Here is a 20,569-nt window from a genome sequence, read left to right as displayed (position 1 = left end):
CTCTAAAAAAGACAGAAGATGACATATTAATTTACAATGTTTCTCATTTTATCATTGTACTGCATTTTTTTTTCTTTTCCTGGAAGAAAACACTTACTAGAAAACATTAGATTATTTTGTGTATTTAAAGGCTAAGATACCATTTGGTGCTCCACGTTTCCCCAGTAATGACATATTTTCCTTATCCGAAATTTGATTTTGTCAGGGTTGCAGGATAGCCACTCTGAAACATATAAGGAATTAGAGAGAGAGAGATTTTTTCTGAGTCGTAAACTTCAGTTTAAGAGAGAAAAGTTACATTCAGGCTCCTATTTATTTTCCTCTCCTCACTCCATCACCCAACAATTTTCTGAAAGAGAGAAAACTACACTTCAACTCAGAAGGAAACTATTTCTTAGTCATTTTCCAGTGAAATTTTAATTGACTCCTGGTAGTTGAAAACATAAAATAATCAATTTATTAAATGGAAATAGGGCTTTATTAAAAATACAATCATGAAGTGAGAATGCAGACAGAGCATTCATTGAAATAGATCTTCCAGTTCTTCAGAAGAGTTACAAATTTTCTTTTGACAAAAGAAAGCTATTCATGGAGCCTAAGGAGTATTCAGAAGATTACAAAATTCTTTCAGTGCAATTGCTGTCATATTAGGTATCTGATAGCTGTGCATGACTATTTTCACAGAGGTTGCTCTGAAGAGAGACATAATTTAAATGCACATTCTTTCTGTAGTTAACATATTAGATTACTGTAGACCAATATAAAGAGAGTATTCCTCTTCCTGGTTGGCCCTTAATGTTTGTTCTTAACTATATGTTAGGGATCCTGATGTGCACATCATCTCATTTAATCATTGCCACCTCTAAAGCATGCATTGATAATCTCAATTTTATAATGAAGAAACTAGAGCTCGGAGTCCTTAATATCTCTACTGTAAATGGTAGAGCTGAGACTGAACTCAGGTTTGTCTAATTTCAACCCTCGGAAGCTCTTCAATGCCTTAGCCATTCTGTCTTCACATTTAGGACTTTATTTATTACTTCATGTCTTAGCTTGGGCTGCCAGAAAAAATACCACACACCGGGTGGCTTAAACAACAGATACTAATTTCTCCCCTTTCTGGAGACTAGGAAGTCCAAGATCAAGGTGTCAGTTATTTTTGCTCCTGGTGAAAGCTCTCTCCTAGGTTTGCAGGTGGCCATTTTCTCACTGTGTCTTCTGGGGTGGAGAGAGAGGAAACTCTCTGGTCCCCTCCCATAAGGTCTCATGACTAATCCCATCATAAGGACCTCACCTTCATGACCTCATCTAAGTTAATTGCCTCCCAAAGGCTCCTTCTCCAAATACCATCACATTGGGAGTGAGGGCTCCAACGTGAATTGGGCAAGATGTGTGAGGGGAGACACAGTTCAGCACATAGCATCTAGCTTGTTTTAATTCCTTCTTCCAGTATAACCCCAGCCTGGCACATCTGTCAGGTGAGCAAAACTGGATGTGTCAGCATATTAACTCTTCCCCTGGTGTGGTAGCCAGTTCTGGCGATCCACCTCCTAATGATCACACTTCCCAGGTGCCAGGGTTGGTCTGTGTTACCAAAAAATACGTGGTAAAAATACATCTACTCCCTCTCTCTCATCACTGAACATTAAAAAATAAGACCTTCCTGGGATTGGGGTGGAAGAGCAGCTGCTATGTGTGAGCTGCCCTGGGGAAAGGCACCCAAGCCTCCTGCCAGCAGGCATATGAGAGGCTGCAAGTGGGTCCTCCAGTGCTCCTTCAGTGACGCGTCCCTGGCTTCTTTTGGGGCTAACTCTCATGAGAGGTCCTGAGCCAGAGGTACGCAGCTAAGCCACTCCCTGACTCCTGAGTCTCAGAAACTGAGATAATGAATGTTTGTTGCTTCAAGCTGCTAAATTTTAGAGCAATTTGCTACCCAACAATCGATAATGGATGCACTTGGCATTCTATCTTTTATTTTTTGTCAGCATACCCAAAGCAGCTTTCAAGCCATTTCTCTTCTCCACTCAGAGCATCCTTCAAATCTTCCATTCTTTACGAAAATTTTTACTCACTTTGATACTCTCAGATTTTAAACTTATGTCCTGGGTTAAATGCATAATGTGACAAATTTGCCATGCACACACCATGAATGTGAATGGAGGTCAGTAGGAAATATTCTTGGAAACAACAAAATGCCTTTACTCACGCACTATAAATTTAGAATTTGTGTTTATTTGGCAGGAACCAGAATAAAGTTTATCTTTGTGCTACCTTTGTAAAACATATTACTAAGCAAATTAAAAAGCATTTGTTTATAAAAATAAATTTAAGTATATTAAGTAAAAACATTTCATAATTTATGTTTTATAATCATGAGATAGGTAGTTTACATGTATTCATGTCAATGATTGCAACACAATTGAACTGATTCTCCTGTGTGGCTTGAGCATATCCCATTAATTTACATCTAAAATTTTAATATGCATTAAATTATTACCCTAATGTATATACCTAAGCATATCTTTGCTAGTGTAATTCCTAATTGATACTTAAGCTGGCAACAAAACTGCATTTCTTTCTAAAATACTCTGATTCTGACTTGCCACCAGTTTGGATTGACCACACTCATCTGGGTCTATAGCAGGGATATTTGATGTTTTAACATTAAGGAGGCAACGTTATACAGAGCAGAGTGCTAAATAGGGAAGTAGGAGAAATGTGTTTAATCTGTTTTCCCTTTCTGCACTGTTTAACCTTGTGAATAGAACTTATTTTCTGTACCCTCTCTTTACTTATGTAAAATGAAGAAGTTGGACTATTAGTAGTTAGCCTTAGAATTCTTAGTATTCAAGGAGAAACTAAGGACCAATATGTCAAATAAATATATATAAAAAATAAAGTCTCGTTGATCGGACTGAAGTAGGTTAGGGGCCCAGGAGTCCGGGCCTCTGTCTCACCAGGTCTTTCAAAGGCCCTGTCAGTGTTGGTGGGAACACGATGTGACAGCCCAGTGGATTAGAAGCTCTCTAGAGCTACTGTGTTTATAATGTTCCGAAACTGTATTTTCAGTAGCAACCAGTTAACAAATGTGTTACTTGACATGGCAAATAGTATTTGAATAAAGTGCTTTTCTTTTGGAGCTCTTACCAATCCATAACCACTTCTTTTTACTAGCTCATGAATAAATTATCACCATTACATTTGTATTATGTCATAATTAGTGATGTCTGTACATAGGCCTATATCAAAATTCAGTGGTACGCCTATATCAAAATTCAGTGGGTTTAACCAAACTACCATATGAAATAAATAAATGTAGCAAGTAACACAGGTGTGGTAAAATGCAGAGCCTCTTCTTTGTCTTAAGCATCAGATGCTTGAGCTAAGAACATCCGGAGCACTTCATCGAGTTTGTTGGGTTTAGGTAACAAAATTGGTTATTGGCTATGTGTACTGGGCTTCAAGCTGATTGGACAACCCTGAAACTGAGTAACCTACTGCCAGCGTGAAGTAAAAACTGTGGGAATGATCAGATCTGTGCCATAAGGAGGCTTCTCCGCTGACATTCGCAGAAGCGAATACAGATAATAATACTGTATTTTCCTTTTCAAAGTCAAAAGACCCAATGATGCTCACTCCACTGGGTTGTTGTAAGATTTATAAAGACTGTCTATAAAATGCTTACTACACATGGCATATAGTCAGTGCTCAAAAATATTAGCCATCAGCAATATAATACTCTAGTTCCAAAATTTGACAAAACTCTCTCTTTAAAATTCATCCATACTCTTCATCATTGTTTAGTCTTTGGCTTAAATACCTTCTCAGCTTACAACTTTGGATACTAATGATTCTGTATCTCATTTAATTTATTCTCAGAAAAATGTCAACCTTATCCCTCCTGGTTATGTCTACTTTAATGTCTATTTTCTGGTTTTTGGAATTCTTCAGCTCCATTTCCTTCTGACTCCTACTGACTAAGCTTCGTCCAATGTGCAGAGAATAATAATCTTTTCATTCAAAAGTCCAGGGGTGTTTATTCCAGTACTAAGTCTTTTGGGTTGGAATGGTTCTGGGGCAAATGTTTTTGGAGGAAGACCCCAAGTGTCTCTCCAGGGATGTTATCAATAGTAAGGAATCCATCATCTAGTACACCTTTATAAAAATGAAAACTTTCCCACTTTCTCCATAAATCCTACCTTGTGCCAAGAGGCTCAAATGTGAAGTCTATAAATCCTTCATAACCAACTTAAAATTCATTTCTTTTTATTCTCTCCAGAGAAGTGAAAAACACTCTCTGAGCTGAAACCCGGCACCTTCTACTAAATCACCTCTACTGAATACACCTTGTAGGGAGTGAGCAATTCACCTTCATATTTCTCTAACTCTGGGATGCCACTCCAATTTGATTGACTAGTGTACTGTGCATGAATTAATCCTACCCTTCAGATCACATTGGGTAGGTTTGAGGGTAAACCAACAGCTTTTGCAATTTGTCCATGTGTGATATTTTATTAATTTGAATTAGTCATTCAACAGACATTAACTGAACACCTACTATAAAACAGGCGTGTTCTAAGTCTTGAGGACACAGTGAAGAGGTCTTGCAGACACAGTGAAGAAAGGAAAGATATGTTTTGTGGCTTAGATTCGCTTTAAGAAAGGAAACCAACTAATTTGAAAAAGGTTTGTTTTCTGAGCATTTTAACCTTCAGAAATGCGCAAAAAAATGTACACGTTTCACCAGTCTAGCCACAAAAGAGGAGACAGGAAGAAAAAGAAACACAAGCAGCTATGTATGCCTTAGTACCTGGAAACAAACTAAACATCGATTAAAATATGATTTCCTCACAGATCAACAAATTGTTATGGATAACTGATGTCACTAGGGATGTCATTGTTATCTATGCTTTTTGTAATTAAAAATTCCCTAATTATAAAACAGACTTTGATGAATATTGTAGTTCTGTTCTTCGACACTCATTTGATTGTCTAGAGATTTACAAGAAACATAATATATTTGAGGATGTTTTTGTGTGTTTGTTCTTATTTAAGCCTAGAGGTGAATATATATATTTTGGACTTATCGCTGTTTCATTTCTTATTTATATTCCTGCTTACAGTCCATTCTCTTGCTCTTCTTCCTGAAACATCCAGCTTTGACGTCATAACTGTCACTAACCACCACTCTTACTACAGTCTTCTCCACTGCCGCTCCTTCCCATGCAAACTGTTTTCTAAGTTCCTTGAAGGCCATTAGAGTACTTAAGAGTGCTTAAGAGCACCCCCTGCCCCGCCAGCAGCACCAAGCTGAAGTTCTGATAGACGACCAGTACCAACTTGTCAGCTTTGTGAATGTGGCATCCTAGAAGTGGATTATCTCCACCCAAGTGAAAGATCCCATATGAAGCTGCACAGATCAGGGATGAGCCATTCTTGCTGATCAATGCCCAAAGTTTGATGCCTGAGCAAAATAAACAATGGTTGTATTTTAAGCCAGTAAGTTTTAGAATGATTTATTATGGAATAATACATAACTACTATCAGTAGTTCTAGGAACAAAATCTTGGTAACGTAATTGCCGTCATTTCTTATACACTCTGTGGTAATTGGAATGCCCGTTATCCTCTTTAAGACTCAATTTCATCACCTGGGGAAAAAATGATAATTATAATCCCTACTTCATAAGGTTATTTTGAGAGTTAAATGAGGTGATACATTTAAAGTTCTTACAGAATAGTCACTTAGTTTACAAATATTTTTCATTAGTTTTTGGTGATTATTAATTCTTTTGTATAATAAGTATTTTAATAAGTATTTTCTTCAGGGTATAAAATCTTTTTTCAATATTTTCTCTCAATCCTCTATTCTTTTCCCCTTTTCAGATTATATATAAAATATCACATTGTATTATATATCCATATTGCATCTATATATTTTAAGCCTTTTTTGTTCTTTCATACTGTTTTATTCCAAATTCAGCTTTTTCTCTCTCATTTTAATGGACTATTTTACTTATTCCTGCCTTTCTATCTTTTCCTTATATTATCCCAGGCCAAACTTGATTTTCAAAAGCTGTGGAGTGGTAATAATGTATGAATTTAATAGTACATGAAATATATTAAATCATTATTAATCATGAAAAATGTTTAACATTAAAATGTGCAATTACCTTTATCACTAGTAAGTCAAAATTAATAATTAAATATGTATACAAATTAGCTGGTAACCACTTAAATGTGAAGTTTACTAACATAATTCTTTTTTACAAATTCCTAAAGCATTAATGGTAAGTTGGAGTAACAAGTATTTTTTTAAAATGAATGTTTCTTCGTTGCTTCAGTTAGCACTGAAATGATCAAAAAGCAGACATCCTGATAGAGAGGAAAGAAAAACAAACATCTAAATGACCCTTGACATGGATAATCAAAATTTTAAATAGGACAAAATTCAAAGCAGAAACGAATTTAGCAGAAAATTTGAAACTGACTAAAATCATGTCGAAAATCAAATTGTACAGTGTTAATTTATATATAGTGAGAATATGTAGAATAGATTTTTAAAGTATCTGCTAGTTATATTTCTGGTATGCGCCAGGGGCTTTGCATTCATTATCTCATTTAATCCTTGTAGTGATTCTGCAAGTTGTATCTGCATTTTTATAACAGACGGTTACAGGCTCAGAGAAATTCAGTGGCCTCCCCAGCATAAAACAGCTGTGAAAAGCCAAGTAAAAATTTTACTTAAGGAACATCTCACTTTAAAGTATACCTCCCCTTTCCACCATACTACAGATTTTACTGGCTAAAGACATAATGTTCTCCTTCAGATAATGCCCTGAAATTTTGAAAATGGAAAGCAATCAAGAATGACCTCCATACAATCTCGGTAAAGTAGGATTTGTTCCCAGAGTTAAGGGTTAGTTAAGCAAGGACATGAAATACTCCCTTGTACTTGGAATGACCAAGAAACAATGTCATTACATATTGTACCATAAATCCAATCAGGTAGTTTCATCAATGCTAAGTAATTAAAGTTTTTATGGGTTAATACTTAAATTGAAAGTATTTTTCTACTGTATATATCAAACTTCCAGGTGACCTATATTCTTTATAAATATTTTACGCTTTGTTTTAATTGTAAATATTTATTAATAACTCATAGCTAATAAGTACAAGTAAAAATTAAAGTAATTTAGTGGAACTATACATTTGATATACAGATCCATATATTAGAAATATCACAGTTTCCCAGCACTATCACTTGAATCGATGCAATGTTAAGACAAATTTTCTTCACAAATGATGCCATCAAAAGCTACAACTTGCTCAAATCTAATAAAAATAACCATAATTTGCAGGCTAATTTGCCAGAGAAACTAGGGCTATCTAAAAGGAAATGCTGAATAGATTTTGGAGAACACATAAATATTCAGATATTTTAGAAAGAGGAAAAAGAATTTCTCCTGGCAGAGAAATTAGAAGGCTTAAATATTAATCATAAACACAAAATTGTGGAGGGTGCAGGCTTTTTGTTTTGTTTTGTTTTTAGTGTTTTTAATAAACTGAAAGCTAGGTTTTAGACCATTGGTCACAAAAAGATTAAAAAGATAAATCAGTGAACTACATTCTGGAGACAAGTATTAGGTTTTTTGTTGTTATTGTTACTTGACATTTAAAGGTTCGAAATTGCAATGTATTTAACTCTTGGTATCTTGGAAACAGGCAGCTATAAAAAGCACCTTAGGAAGTAAACATTTTAAGAACTATAGAGCTGATGAGGGTGACCTGGCTGTGTAGGAGTCAATTTATAGAAAATACTGGTATGCTAAAGCAATTTAACTTTGTCTCATTTGGAGCACAGCAAGAATATGCCTTTCATACTACAGCATAATTCCTATGATAAATTATAATATGAGTTATAGGCATATAATATGAATTTAGGCATATAATATGAAGCACAGCAAGACAACTAGAATGTGCCTTTCATAGTATAGGCATACACACTACCAAGTTTTTGTTGTTTTATGAATTTTGATTACATTTTCCTTTTATCTGCTCTGTAGTTTAACATTTTCCTTTTCCTTCAGTTAATGGGTGATTGGAGAAGAAATATGGTTTTTTTTTTTCCCTCTGTAGTTAAATTCAAAAAACACATGAAACTTTTAGTGTTCAAATGGTGAGCAGATACAAGCGCCTTTGAACTCTCTTCAGGGAACAGATCCTGTCAAAATTTGTGCTCCCATGGAGAATGAGGAGCTTTATATGACTTATTCTCATCTGCATCATAACCCACTTGTTTGTTGTTCCAAATAAATGATCCTTAAAGGAGATGGAACAAAAAGGCATTCAGAATACATGTAAATATTACAATGTAGAGTCACACCCAATATATCCGTCACACTTTATCTCAATGAGTTTTACCTATTCAAACAATTCACTAGAATTAACTGCAGGGAGAGGTGAAGCCATTCTCTAGATGAGGAGAAAGAATGGAAGAATCTTGATTGCCCAGGCTCAGGAAGATAATATCTACTATCTTTTAATCTCATTCCTACAGAATTAAAGCATCACTATTCATCCCTCATTTTTGCTTCCAGGTCATCAAGTTCTAAATCTTAATTATCTTGTGCTTTGTGTATGTTCCTTCTTCTGCCATTCCCAAGCATCTGTCTGTTTCACATCATCATTACCACACGTTTAAATATAGATAAAATCTTTTAGTTAATCTATCAGCCTCCCTGCTCTCTCATGATCCCATATCACATCCTCCTGTCAGTAGAATCTCTTAAATTCATGAATCAATCAATAAAAATCAATCACATTACTTTTCTAGTTCAGAATCACAGTGATTCTAATTCATTTCAAACTCTACAGCATGGAATTAGTTCAAAGCTCTTCCCCAGATGCCTCAGACATGTCATCTCTCACTAGTCCATTCTTAGCCCTTTATGTGCTTAGTTGTTCCTTTTCTTTCAATTATTTGGAATTCGATAATTCGATTATTCTCTTCTCTAGATGTTTCTCCTCCTTTCCATCACCACCATCTTCATACAAATGCCCTCTGCCATCTTCTCAGTTAAAATTACAAAATCACCCCGTAGTACGTAAAAGCATTATTTGACATCTTGATATGATTACTAATATGTTTTCAGAAATTAACCTATAGTAATTTCATGCATTCCTGTCATTTATCTCTAAGGATTTAAAGCATGTTTTTTGAGTTTATCGAATGACTCAATAATTGGATTTCTTAGGATTAAATGAAATGCCACACAGATGGTGTTAAATATTATTATGTGAATATAAATTACATAAGTGCTTTATTGTGTGACACGCAAGATAAGAAGTTACAAGCTGTTAATTATGAGCATAAACCACTGCATTTGAATTGATGACAATGATCTCATACTATTGCCTTCAACAGGGGAAAAGTTTAAATTTGGCAAGGAAATCACAAACCACTGTGCATCCGTTAATTACTCACTGTGTGCGAGGAATTATATGCCAGTAATTGTAATAAAATATCGATGCCATCATCCCTGATTTCATTATGTTTACATACTGAACACCCAAACTAAGGACTGTTATTGAGAATTATAACAAATGACTCCTTGATTAAAAACATCTTTTATCATTAGTGATGATACAGATGATTTCCTGTGAGTAACAGATAGTCATGTGTATATCTGTATATATTATATTATGTATGAAATACGCACAGTAGTTTAAAAATGAACATGTTTCCATGATAGACAGTAGCAATAGAAATCACTTCATTCTTCTATTATTTATTTGTTTCAATATATTTATTAATGACCTAAAATACTGAGGCTACACTTCTGTGTTTTAAATAATTTTTCTACATTGTCAGCAAGAAATGAAGTGAAAATATGCATACTGGGAATACGTTAAGGTTTATTAAAGAAAAACAAATCCTCAAATGAAGCTTAGGAAATAATTTAATATTTAAATTTGAATAGTAGCATTCCATGCCATCTTACTAGAGAAAGTAATGTTTTTCCCCAGAATTTTGGATCATTTTGGCAAATTTGGTTATGAAGAGCTTCTTTTTTTTTTTTTTTCATCTAACTTTTTATTCTTAACTTTAGGTGGCCTTACTCAGAAGATAAATATTAATTTCTTAATTTCTATAGAAATCTTTAGCACTTGGTGTCTTAGTGTATTTTTAAAAGTAAAACAATTAATATGTACTGTTAATTCATAATCACAACTTTAATGTTTTTATTCTTTTAAAGTAAATCAGTAATTTTTATAAGGTGAACTTGGCAAGATCAGGGAAAGTGAGTATGTGATCGACATAGTTGTTGCTCTCCAAGAAGTTTAGCGAGGAAGATGAGAAAAAGAAAAATACACAGTTTAAAGATGATCCCAAGAGAGTAGTTGAAGGTGTTTTGAAGTCTGGCCATTCAGAAACTCTATGCAGCCTTTATCCTGTGCCAGATCCTGGGATAAGCCCCGGCGCGCGATGATAAACCAGTGAGACAGGAGCAGAATGTACCATGTACGTATGTTAGCAAGTGAACATTCTGCAGATGAAAATTGTTCTAGTGGTTCTAAGGCAACATTGCCTAGGAAGAGGAAAAAGCTGAGCCGGATTTTGAAGGATGAATAGAAAGAGAGGAAAACAATAGTTTGCTGTTAAAAGCCACACTGCTATGAGCATTCTTCTTTACACACTTACCTGTGCAGGAATTCCTCTTGGGTATCTAACGTAAGTGGAATTGAGAAGTTACAGGATAAGTAAGCAACATGGATTAAACAAGTTGGTTGCTGCTTTTGGAATTAGAAATTAGAACCCTGGGTGGTTTTAGCATGGTCCTGGTAAGTTTTGAGAGAAAGGGTCAAATACAAGATAAGGAAAGAGAGAGCAGGGCTTCCTGGGGCACCTGAGTAGAGTCCCGAGCTGAGAGTTCCCACGAGAACCTGGTGGGTGGATGTGGCATGTGTGTAACTTGATTATGTTCTGCTATGAGTTAGAGAGACATAGAAGGCTTTGTGTTACAGAAACATAAGAGACCACATTATAAGTGACTGCTGCCAGCTAATAAATTGAAAGGTAGGCCATGCAAGGCTGGGTTGCCACTTCCATGATGTTTTCAGCAACCAGCCTCCATCTGCCACAGGATGTGACTGCTGCTGTCCCTCTCCTGAACCATCAAGGCTGAGCACCAGCCATCAGGTTCAGGCGAGAAGGAGAGAAAGGGCAAAGAGCAGAAAAGGACACCTCCAGCTGAGACAGCCTCTTAGATTTCCACAAACCTTGTCCAGTAACTTTGACGGTCACCTCATTGGCCAGTAGTTAATCACTCAGAAGCCCATTCTTCCAACAAATACAGTGTCCTGCATTAAGCTGGGCATATTGTCACACTAAAAATGTAAGAGAAGGTAAATGACTTTATTAAATTCATAGAATCATTAGTGACTGATCTCTTAAGCCAGCACTTCTTGACTCTCAGGTAAATTTATTTCTGTTTCCCCATGTGTTTCTCCCCTTTCTACCCCAAACACTGCACAGGCAGGGTCCCCACAGAGAACAGATGACATTCTCAAGTTACAAAGTCGAGGGAAAGCTTAAAAAGGAGACTGTTTGCCACATTGTGAGTGGGATGCTGGAGGCCACAAGAGATAGCAGGGTGCCCTTGACGGTAATCACAGAACTGTTGCCAAGACTAAAACCCAGAAAAGAGAATCTGTAGATGGGGCTATTTTGGCAAGAGTAGTTACCTTTAACAGAAAACAGTCCCCACACTCTTCAACATGGAAGCCCAAAATACTGACCACATTCTCCTTCTCTCTGATCATACGTCAGGTTTTCCCATTGACGTAATCCAAATGAAGTCAGAAGCAAGGGAGCAAGTTACTTTAACAGTCTCCTGAGCAAAGGGCAGGGTAGAGAGGGTTGAAGGACAGGCATGGAAATGCAGACAGACTTCAGCACGGTAGCTTATTCTGAGTTCTCCAATAGAAATACTTGCTTACCTCCTCAAATATCAGGGGACTTCTGGATCTTGCTTTTTCCAGCATCCTGGTTATCAGCACTTCTTTGGGCTTCTGGTTGACAAGTTACTGTTTGCTGCTGCTTCTCTCATTCCCCGCGATGTGAGGGTATCAGCGTCTCCCATAGGATGCTGATTTCTTGTATCTGAAGTACCTCTCATTACTTGCAGTACTGGATAAACAACCACTTGGTAAACTGCTCCAGTGTTTCCATAAGACTGTCCCATCCTAGTAACTATGCTATAGTTCTTTCAGGATATGAAATACAGCTCACAGTCCTTTGTTTGTTTGACAAAGGAAGCTTGTCTAGTGTCAATAGTGAACCATACTCTGAGCTCCCCCAACAAGGCATGATAGTTTTAAGCAAACCCGGACTGCCACAATATGATTCTCCTCCTAAATTCCTTAAAGTGTCCAAGGAGATACCTGGCAAAAGCATGAAAAGCATAAGTTTTGCATCACTGTGGTTTCCTGACACAAAGGGATGCGTGTGCAAAAGGAGCCCAAGGGTATCACCCTTTATCTCCTAGTAGTCTGTGATAAAGAGAAGTCACTCTGGTGTAAATGTGCAGTTTATGCTCTGGTATTACTTCTGGGTCAAGTTGTGCCAACGGTATATAGAATTAGACATAAATCTCCAAATTAAAATAAAATACTTTTACAGAGAGGTACTAGAACTGTCTACAGGCAAGCTGGCTGGATTTACACCTTCTGCTCAAAGGCGTTAACTCCCAGATGGCTGATGTCCTTAAGTACTGTGTTTGCTTCCATTTCCACGACTGTGTTTGCTTTCTCTTCCCACATCTGTGTTCATCTTAGGGCCCAGCTGTTGACAGTTACATTGATTTATCAGCATCAGAGTCTAACTGGAAGCTTACTATTATTTTCCTCATGGGCTTGCCAGCCTGCACCCATGACCTTTTTCCTACCATAATGTCATTTAGAAAAGATCAGATTGCTTGGTTTTAAAAGCTACATGCAAAACAATATTAAATAAATTAGAAATCCGTTAGTGCTATCAGCATTATTTTTGAGCTCAGATGAGCTCTGATGGGTAATTGCCCTCATTTTATGTTTTCTCACCATTCTTTGCTTGCATTTCAACATTATAATCACTTTTTCTTCTAAATAGGACAGGACAGGATTAAAAGATAAATAGAAAAAAGCAATTTTATCTATTCATAAAGTCAGTTCACAATTATTGTTGTTTTTTTCCCTTAAGACGCAATTCACATGAGAGGTCACTTTGGAATTTGGAGGTGCCCACTTCTCCATGTTCAAACTGGTGTGCAGATAATGCTCTCCACCACTCTAATAGGGACACCCCATGTCTGCCTCCAGCCTTGTCAGCCTTCCTTTGTAAAAATGTAGACCTCAGTATGTTTAGAATTTCTCCTTTTTTTCTAGCTTCATATTTGTCCAGTGGTCTGAATGAGATTTTGAAATCTGCCTGACAGTACTTGTTCCTCGTGCTTTTTAGTTTCTTATCCAGGAGGTGTTTGGAGGATTGAAATTTTCCACCATGAAGTCATACACCTTTAGCTCGACCTTGATTTTTTTTTTTTCCTCTTCACTAATGAGACCCTGGGTAGCTCTTATTTAAGGAAACTGCTTTTGTATGGTTGGCCAAATTAAATTGATCATAGCTGACTATGGGTAACCTATTGTTTTATTTATTTACATTTCTCAGTACATTCAAAAGGCCTTGAGGAAAATTCTTAGTTTTGTTTTTTGTTTTTGGTGTCACGATCAAGAAGATTTTACTTTATTCTTTCCTGTCACCTGCTGGAGGCAATGGCCTTGTATTTATTTTAGCAGTGAACTGAATATAACATGATCGCTTTCTCTGCAAAAGCTGTGGCATGGCAGAACAGCAGCTTAAAGGTCAAATATTACAAGACCTAGTAAACACAACTATATATTCTGCCCCTAAGTCTGACCTTGACCTAACAGTGCCAAAAACTGATTAAAAAAAAAATAGCTCCCCTGATAATTGCTGTATTTTTTCCAGGGAACAATATATTTCAGAAACATTCAGTAACATAGTAGCAGAAAAGTAAATTATTAGTGGTGATTACTAAACAAATTATTAGTAGCCGCTTAATACCTCAAGCCATCCATCAAAAATTGTCAATCCACTAATATTTGATGGGTGCGCACTATGTACTTGACGCTGCACTGATAGAAAACTGCATCTGAAGTTTGAGTCCTGCATGATGTCAAACTAGTTCAGGGTTAGTTATTGAGAAAACACCTTCAAACTGCAGTGTATTTAAATGTGTTCTCTGTTATTTGGTCCATACATGAGTAATGATTCCAGGAAGCCCAGCATATTCTACAATTAGGCAATTCAGAATGTTGGCATTGCCTTTATCTTTTTTTAATTTGTTAGGGGTAGCGGGGAATAGTAACGAAAAGGCTAAAATTCAGTGCCCACTATTCACCAAAGACTCGTGGCTTATGGAAACCTCTGCCATTTTCATTCTCCACCCTAAAGAGAAAATTGGAGCATATTGAGAACAATCATATCTGGTTAATCATGCTTTGGAAGGTAAAAATAGTATCTCTCGTGTTTAGTTTTTAATATGCATGGGAATCATCGGAAGCTAAATGACAACACTAGGTAAATAATAAGTAACACTGCACATTTATAGATGTGCCAACCACGCTTATCTCACAAGACCTGTAAGAACTCTGTTCACTAGGCAGGTCACATGTCCACATTTGAGTAATGGACCACACTTTTTATCTCCTGTGTGAATGTTAGATTTGTCATCCTCCTCTAAAGGAACCCAAAGCAACTTCTGTGGGCTTTTTGATCAGTTTATATGTACTGGGTATGTGTTCCATCTTCATCTCCTGAAGAAAATATGAAAAGGATGATATTTGCATTGCTAGAGTAGTGCTTCAAGTTTTACTCTTGGCACTTTGAGTCCAGAAAAGCATAAGTATAGCTCTGTGAGAGGATATTTACCTTCTTCTTGGAAGAAAAAAAGGAGGAATAGAGAAATAGTTGAAAGCATGTCTGAAAATGAGCCAGGGATGCCAGTTCCCTGATAAGGCACCCATGAAGAAACAAATACCTAATAAATTTGAAATATTTTATTTATTTTAATTTGTATTTTAGTATTAAAATATGTGCTGAGCTGTTTATGCCATCTGCTATACAGATATCAATTGGGAGAAGAGTTGCTCAAAATGCTAAGGGCATCTGTTTGATTTCATTAAATTTAAAGTTCACGTTTCAATCACAGTGGAAATACCCTGAATCTTAAAGAGAGAATCTTAATGAGTGAGGTTTCTTTTGTGGTTCAGGTGAAGGCATCTGGCCTTTCGACTTCCAACACAATTCAAGATATCTATGATAAATTTATAGACCAGAATAATACTCCAATACCATTTTAGGTCCGTTAAGTATTTCTCCTAGATTCTGTTAATATCAATCCCAGTTGGGTGTTTGTGATATAAAGATGGTTAGGATGTGGTCCCTGCTCTCAGGGAGCTTTGGTTATACTGGTGAAGCAAACAGAAACAGATGGTAGCATGTTATCACATGAGAAAGGAAAGCATAGTGCTGGGCTCCCAGGGCAAGAAGCTGGACTCTGCTGAGGGCTGACTTGGAGGGATCACAGCAGATCTTTGAGAATGTTACAAAATAATCTGCATCTTGAGAGACTAGCAGAAGTGGCCAGGCAAGGGGAAGGAAGCCAGAGCGCATACCGAGCCAGCTAAAATTACCTATTTAAAGGCATGGAGGAGAGTGAATTGGCTTGTTGGGACCTGCAAGCAGTTCACAGTGGCAGGAGCTGTCTGGGTCTTGGTGTCAGAGGTAGGAAAGTTATAGAGTGTGGCTGGAGAGCAGGGGCCACGTCCTAACCAGCTTGTTGGGATCCCCTTTGTAGATCTGACTTACTCTTGAGGCTATGAGGAAACGTTACGCCTGTGGGTAGCTAGACTGGACTTGAGGCTTCCTACTCTGAAGAATGGCCTGGAAGGCAGTTAAAGTAGAGGTAGTCAGTGGTAATTTGAATCATAATCTGTAGTAATCCAGGCAAGAAATATTCAAGAATAGTGAGGCATTTTTCATTGGGATGAAGAAAAGGAGCTCTAGCGCTCACTTCTGTAGCACACATGCTGAACTTGGAAGGACCGGAGACTAGCGTGGCCTCTGCACGAGGTTGACACACAAATTCCTGAAGCATTCTGTAGTTTTTGTAATGATGCGGGATGATGGATGTTAACTAAACGTATTTCGGGTACCACTTCACAATATATACACGTCAAATCATTATGTTGTATGTCTTAAACTAATGCAACATTCAAGTATCTCAGTACAACTGGGAAAAAAAGGGGAAGGAGATCTATCTTTCTATATAAGAGAAAAGTAAAATAAACAGTAAAAAGATAATATACAGCTTTAGAAATACAGGAGCAGAACTGAAGTCTAAGAGTGGTGACAGAACAGAAGAGTCGATGAATATCAACCACCACTGACCAGAGGATGGCATCTAGTACCTTACGAGGATGATGTAACCTAATTATGACGTAGAGTTTATCACAGAAGTGTAATTTGATTTTTAAAAATCTTGAAAGGGCAACAACTGGCCTCAGAGTTATTAACGCTCACAATCATGGAAGAAGTACACAACAGACAAGCATAGTTATTAAGGACGCCAAGTCACTTTCCATATTATAAACAATTGATAATAGAAAAACCAAAGGCAGGGCTTAATATGGCCTCAAACCAAGTGACATCATAAGATGTCCTGGAGGGAAATACTGGGCAGGGAATGACAGCCTGGATGCCATACAGAGGGGGGACAAAAAAAGATTCTTTTTAATTGTTGTTTATATGTGTTTGGTTGGTTGTCCTCTGATAAATAGGTATTTTCAAGCCTGAGAATTTGAGTAGTAGTGGAAAGAGACACTACTTAGCTGCTCTTCTTCCTGGGTGCTTTGGGTCCACCCCATGGAGAGAAGGGAAGTACAACATGGAGTTGTCAGTGATGTTGAACTGAGATGCGGGATTCAGGAACAGTGGGTTTCAGTGGTGGTAGGCTCAGTTTAGAAAAGTTCTGTTTGGACACACGGGATCTGGGACATCTGTTTAAAGCCAGGTAGGGGACATCCACATCAGTAGTTAGGGCTAGAGGTCAGGAAAGTGGTCTGTCTTATTTGGATGAATCATTTTCAACTCCATTCACCTAATTGAGAGTAAACCAGATGTGTGATCTTCCAGAGAATGTCACTGATTTTACTTTCTTACCCAAAACAGAGAGACTCAAGGTAACTTCCAGAAGAAGATATGGGACACATTGTTGAATAGGCCATTCATTGTCTTGATTCTCTGATTGGAGAATTTGGTACTCTCCTTTCAAACCTCCTCTACAATGTGATGAAAGTTGTTTCCACTGAGGTTTACTGCTGCCTCAGTCTCCACTGTCCAGAGAACCTAGCGTCCCCTACCAAGGACAGCACGCAGACTGAATGCTACACTACACCATTTCTAGGCAAGCCTGGGGTACACATACACATACACCCCCACCTGAATACACACAGACGATTTTGTTAACCTATGTCACTAGTGCCTAAAGAAAGGTGAGGATGAAAGACTATTGAATCACTGGAGCAGATTAATCACTTTAAAACTAGCTTGGGAAAATCTTGTGTGAGTCATGGAAGTGATGCACAAGAGAAATCATTAAGCGTTGAATGTTTACTTCTTTTTTTCTGAACAATCCCTACTGACTGAGAAATGCATGCTGTTAATTGCTAAGGCATTTTCTAGCTTTGTCAGTAAGCCACAGTGTTGTATCTTTCCACGTCAGAAGATGTTAAGGAAGACATATATATGACCTGTCCAGCTGTGTTCTGTAAAGTCAGTCTGCCAGTTTGGGGCAAATTTGTCATTTTGCCTGAATAAGATGTTCTGGATCAGCGTTCTACAGGAATTGCACCAAGCAGTGTTTCTCAGGAAACATGGGTTATCATGCCCCACACCCAAAGTGGTCAGAGTTGTGGGTGATGTTGGCATTGGGTAGCGTTAGAATTGGAAACAGGTAAGAATTCTACCAAAGGATTTAGCAACATTTCACTCCCGATAGCATTTGCCTTCTTATTAGGATTTTTTTTTAAACATGCGGACATAGAGTAAAGACTGCTTCTTTCCTAAAACTAAGATAACCTCAGTTTTCTCCATGCTGTAAGAAGATAGCTAGAATATGCTCATTAGCATAATTTCAGAGGAACCCACTGATGTCCAGTGGGGACCTGCTTCACGTTCGTATTTTCTTTGGCTGGTACTGGCGTGGTTGGCTGTGTGTGGGACAGTCGGCCATGTGTTTTTGTTCTGATTTTAGAGAATTGAATGGAGCTCATCAGAAATGGGAATTTTGTCTGCATCACCATTTTCCTAGTCTTATTGTAAGCTAATAGTACCAAAAACTCCCTCCCTCTTTCTTAGACACATAGACACATGCACACACTCACACTAAATTGTGATGTGAATGGAGAATTGATTTATCACAGATAGCTGAGACTCTAGGTTTTAACCTTTCTAGTCCTTGTAAAAAAATGGTTATTTGTTTTAATTGTATTGATCAAGAAATGTGTTTTGCATTTCTTCAGTATTAGTTGGTATTTGAATTTTATATGAAGTTGTATGTGAGATCAAGGAGTCCACACTTTATGAAACGTACATTTGTGTGTAAGGCTTATGTGGATTTGGAAGTCAAAGCAGAATATTCTCTCAGATCCGTAACTGCCGCAGAAGTCTTACACGCTAAGAAAACACTGAATACATATCATAGGATAAGAGCTTTAAGTTGAGGGTTTGGCTTCTAAAAAATAACTCCAAGTGCTCAATACTTTCTGCATTTTGCACAGCCTTACATGGCAGAGGATTTCCTAGGCTTATCTTGTTAGACTGCATAATCAATACACCAAATGCTAGCTTGCTTTTACTGGAAGGCTTTATTTGTTTGTCTGCAATTTAAGGTCATGCCTTTAGAATTAAATAACATGTACTGTTGCTGATTTGTATCATTATTACTTTGTGTAAATAATGAGGGTGAATTTTAAAGGTATTTCTCTAAAGTAGCAGAACAATTTTAACTGGCATCACTTGTCTTTTAAACTTGTGATTGAAATAACTTGAGCATAGGGGAATGGTTTTCTGTATAATTTAATTAGCCACTGATCTAATACAATCTATTCCCTGAAAGAGATAGCTTGAGGGCAATGCTGGGCGATACAGATCATAGAGGATGTCCTCATCATTTTACCCAGATGTATTGTAGTAATAATCTGACTTGTACTACCACTTTCAGGATGGAGATGGTTTCACCAGATCAGGGTTGATTTTTGTCCTCTTAAATACCCGTATGTGAGCAGAGTACTGGATAGCGATGATTCAATTACAGCTTAAAATGCACTGTATCTGCAATGAACCAATGGAAAGATACTGCTTCCTGCCATGAGACCATGGGCAAGTCAGTGAAACTCTGAGATCCATCCTCATCAGTCAAATGAAGTTAATGAAGGCCGTTCTAGCTGCCATAAGACTGTGGTGATAATCACCAAGACGAATTAAGTTCCTATTGTAAGAGATCTATGTAAACTGAACCTGGTGTTTTTGGTGGTGGTGGTGGTGGTGATGCTATGGGTTATTGTGATTATGCAAATTCAGTGGAAATGATACTTGTACGCATGTGGAGACAAGAGGGCTTCTTTTTGATTTTCAATTCTTAGACAAACAGAGTGAGATCTCAGATATATTGTTCCTTGCATATTAGATTAAAATACAGTTGGGTAGTCTGAATATTTTCATTTATGTATTGATGTGTTTATTTACTTATATATGCATGTAATTTCATCTTATCATCATGGAGAGTCTGACCCTCAGTTTGATTGTAAGGGGATAGACTAAATTTTTACCTAGATCTTATACAATTGTAACTTTCTATGACTCTGTGGATAAGAGTCAGTCTACTATAGGAAAACATATTTAATGGGTCAAAGCTTTTATTTTCTATCACTGTCCCTTTTTACCTCTGGTCATGGGATCCCTGGCTCAATAGCAAATCCAGATAGAAAAAGAAAAAGCAGAGAAGTTCATAAACATACCATCCAAAATTATGTGGATATGTTGAATGTTAAGAGCCAACTCTACCATTGCTAAGGTGGGATTTCAGAATCTGTAATAAATGAGAGTCTACCTTTTGGGTTAATGGAAGATCTCTTTTTAACCTCAACATAAATAACCAATTACTGAGTTAGCTTCTTGTCAGCTTCTTTTCTCCGTGGTTTAAAATTTTCTGTGCTATGCTTATCTCTGAACCTTAGATTTTAATAAAATTCTTCATGACTTACATGTTTGTAAAGAGATTAGAATTGTAGCTAGCAGTAGAAAGTGCTGTAAGCATGTTTGTTAAATTAAAACACGCACACATACACACACTGTAAATAAATTTAGACCCTCATTTGCAGAACTATGTTACATGGAAGACACTTAAACATCTTATTATGTATCCACCCTTTTATAAACAGCC

The 20,569-nt window shown here is 37.1% G+C and overlaps 1 protein-coding gene and 1 non-coding gene across 2 annotated transcripts in view; both read left to right on the top strand.

Moving 5' to 3' along the window:
* The window catches only part of HCN1 (hyperpolarization activated cyclic nucleotide gated potassium channel 1), a 325,439-nt gene that overhangs the window by 204,296 nt on the left and 100,574 nt on the right, over positions 1 to 20,569 (top strand). The gene's annotated exons all lie outside the window — the stretch shown is intronic.
* LOC123611671 (U6 spliceosomal RNA) lies at positions 16,131 to 16,233 on the top strand. Its single transcript, XR_006718773.1, has one exon. It is a non-coding gene; the product is annotated as a U6 spliceosomal RNA (small nuclear RNA).

Source organism: Camelus bactrianus, chromosome 3, assembly GCF_048773025.1.
Source record: "Camelus bactrianus isolate YW-2024 breed Bactrian camel chromosome 3, ASM4877302v1, whole genome shotgun sequence".
NCBI classification, from domain to species: domain Eukaryota; kingdom Metazoa; phylum Chordata; class Mammalia; order Artiodactyla; family Camelidae; genus Camelus; species Camelus bactrianus.
Note: the sequence above shows the minus strand (reverse complement) of the source record. Positions and strands in the feature narration are given on the sequence as shown.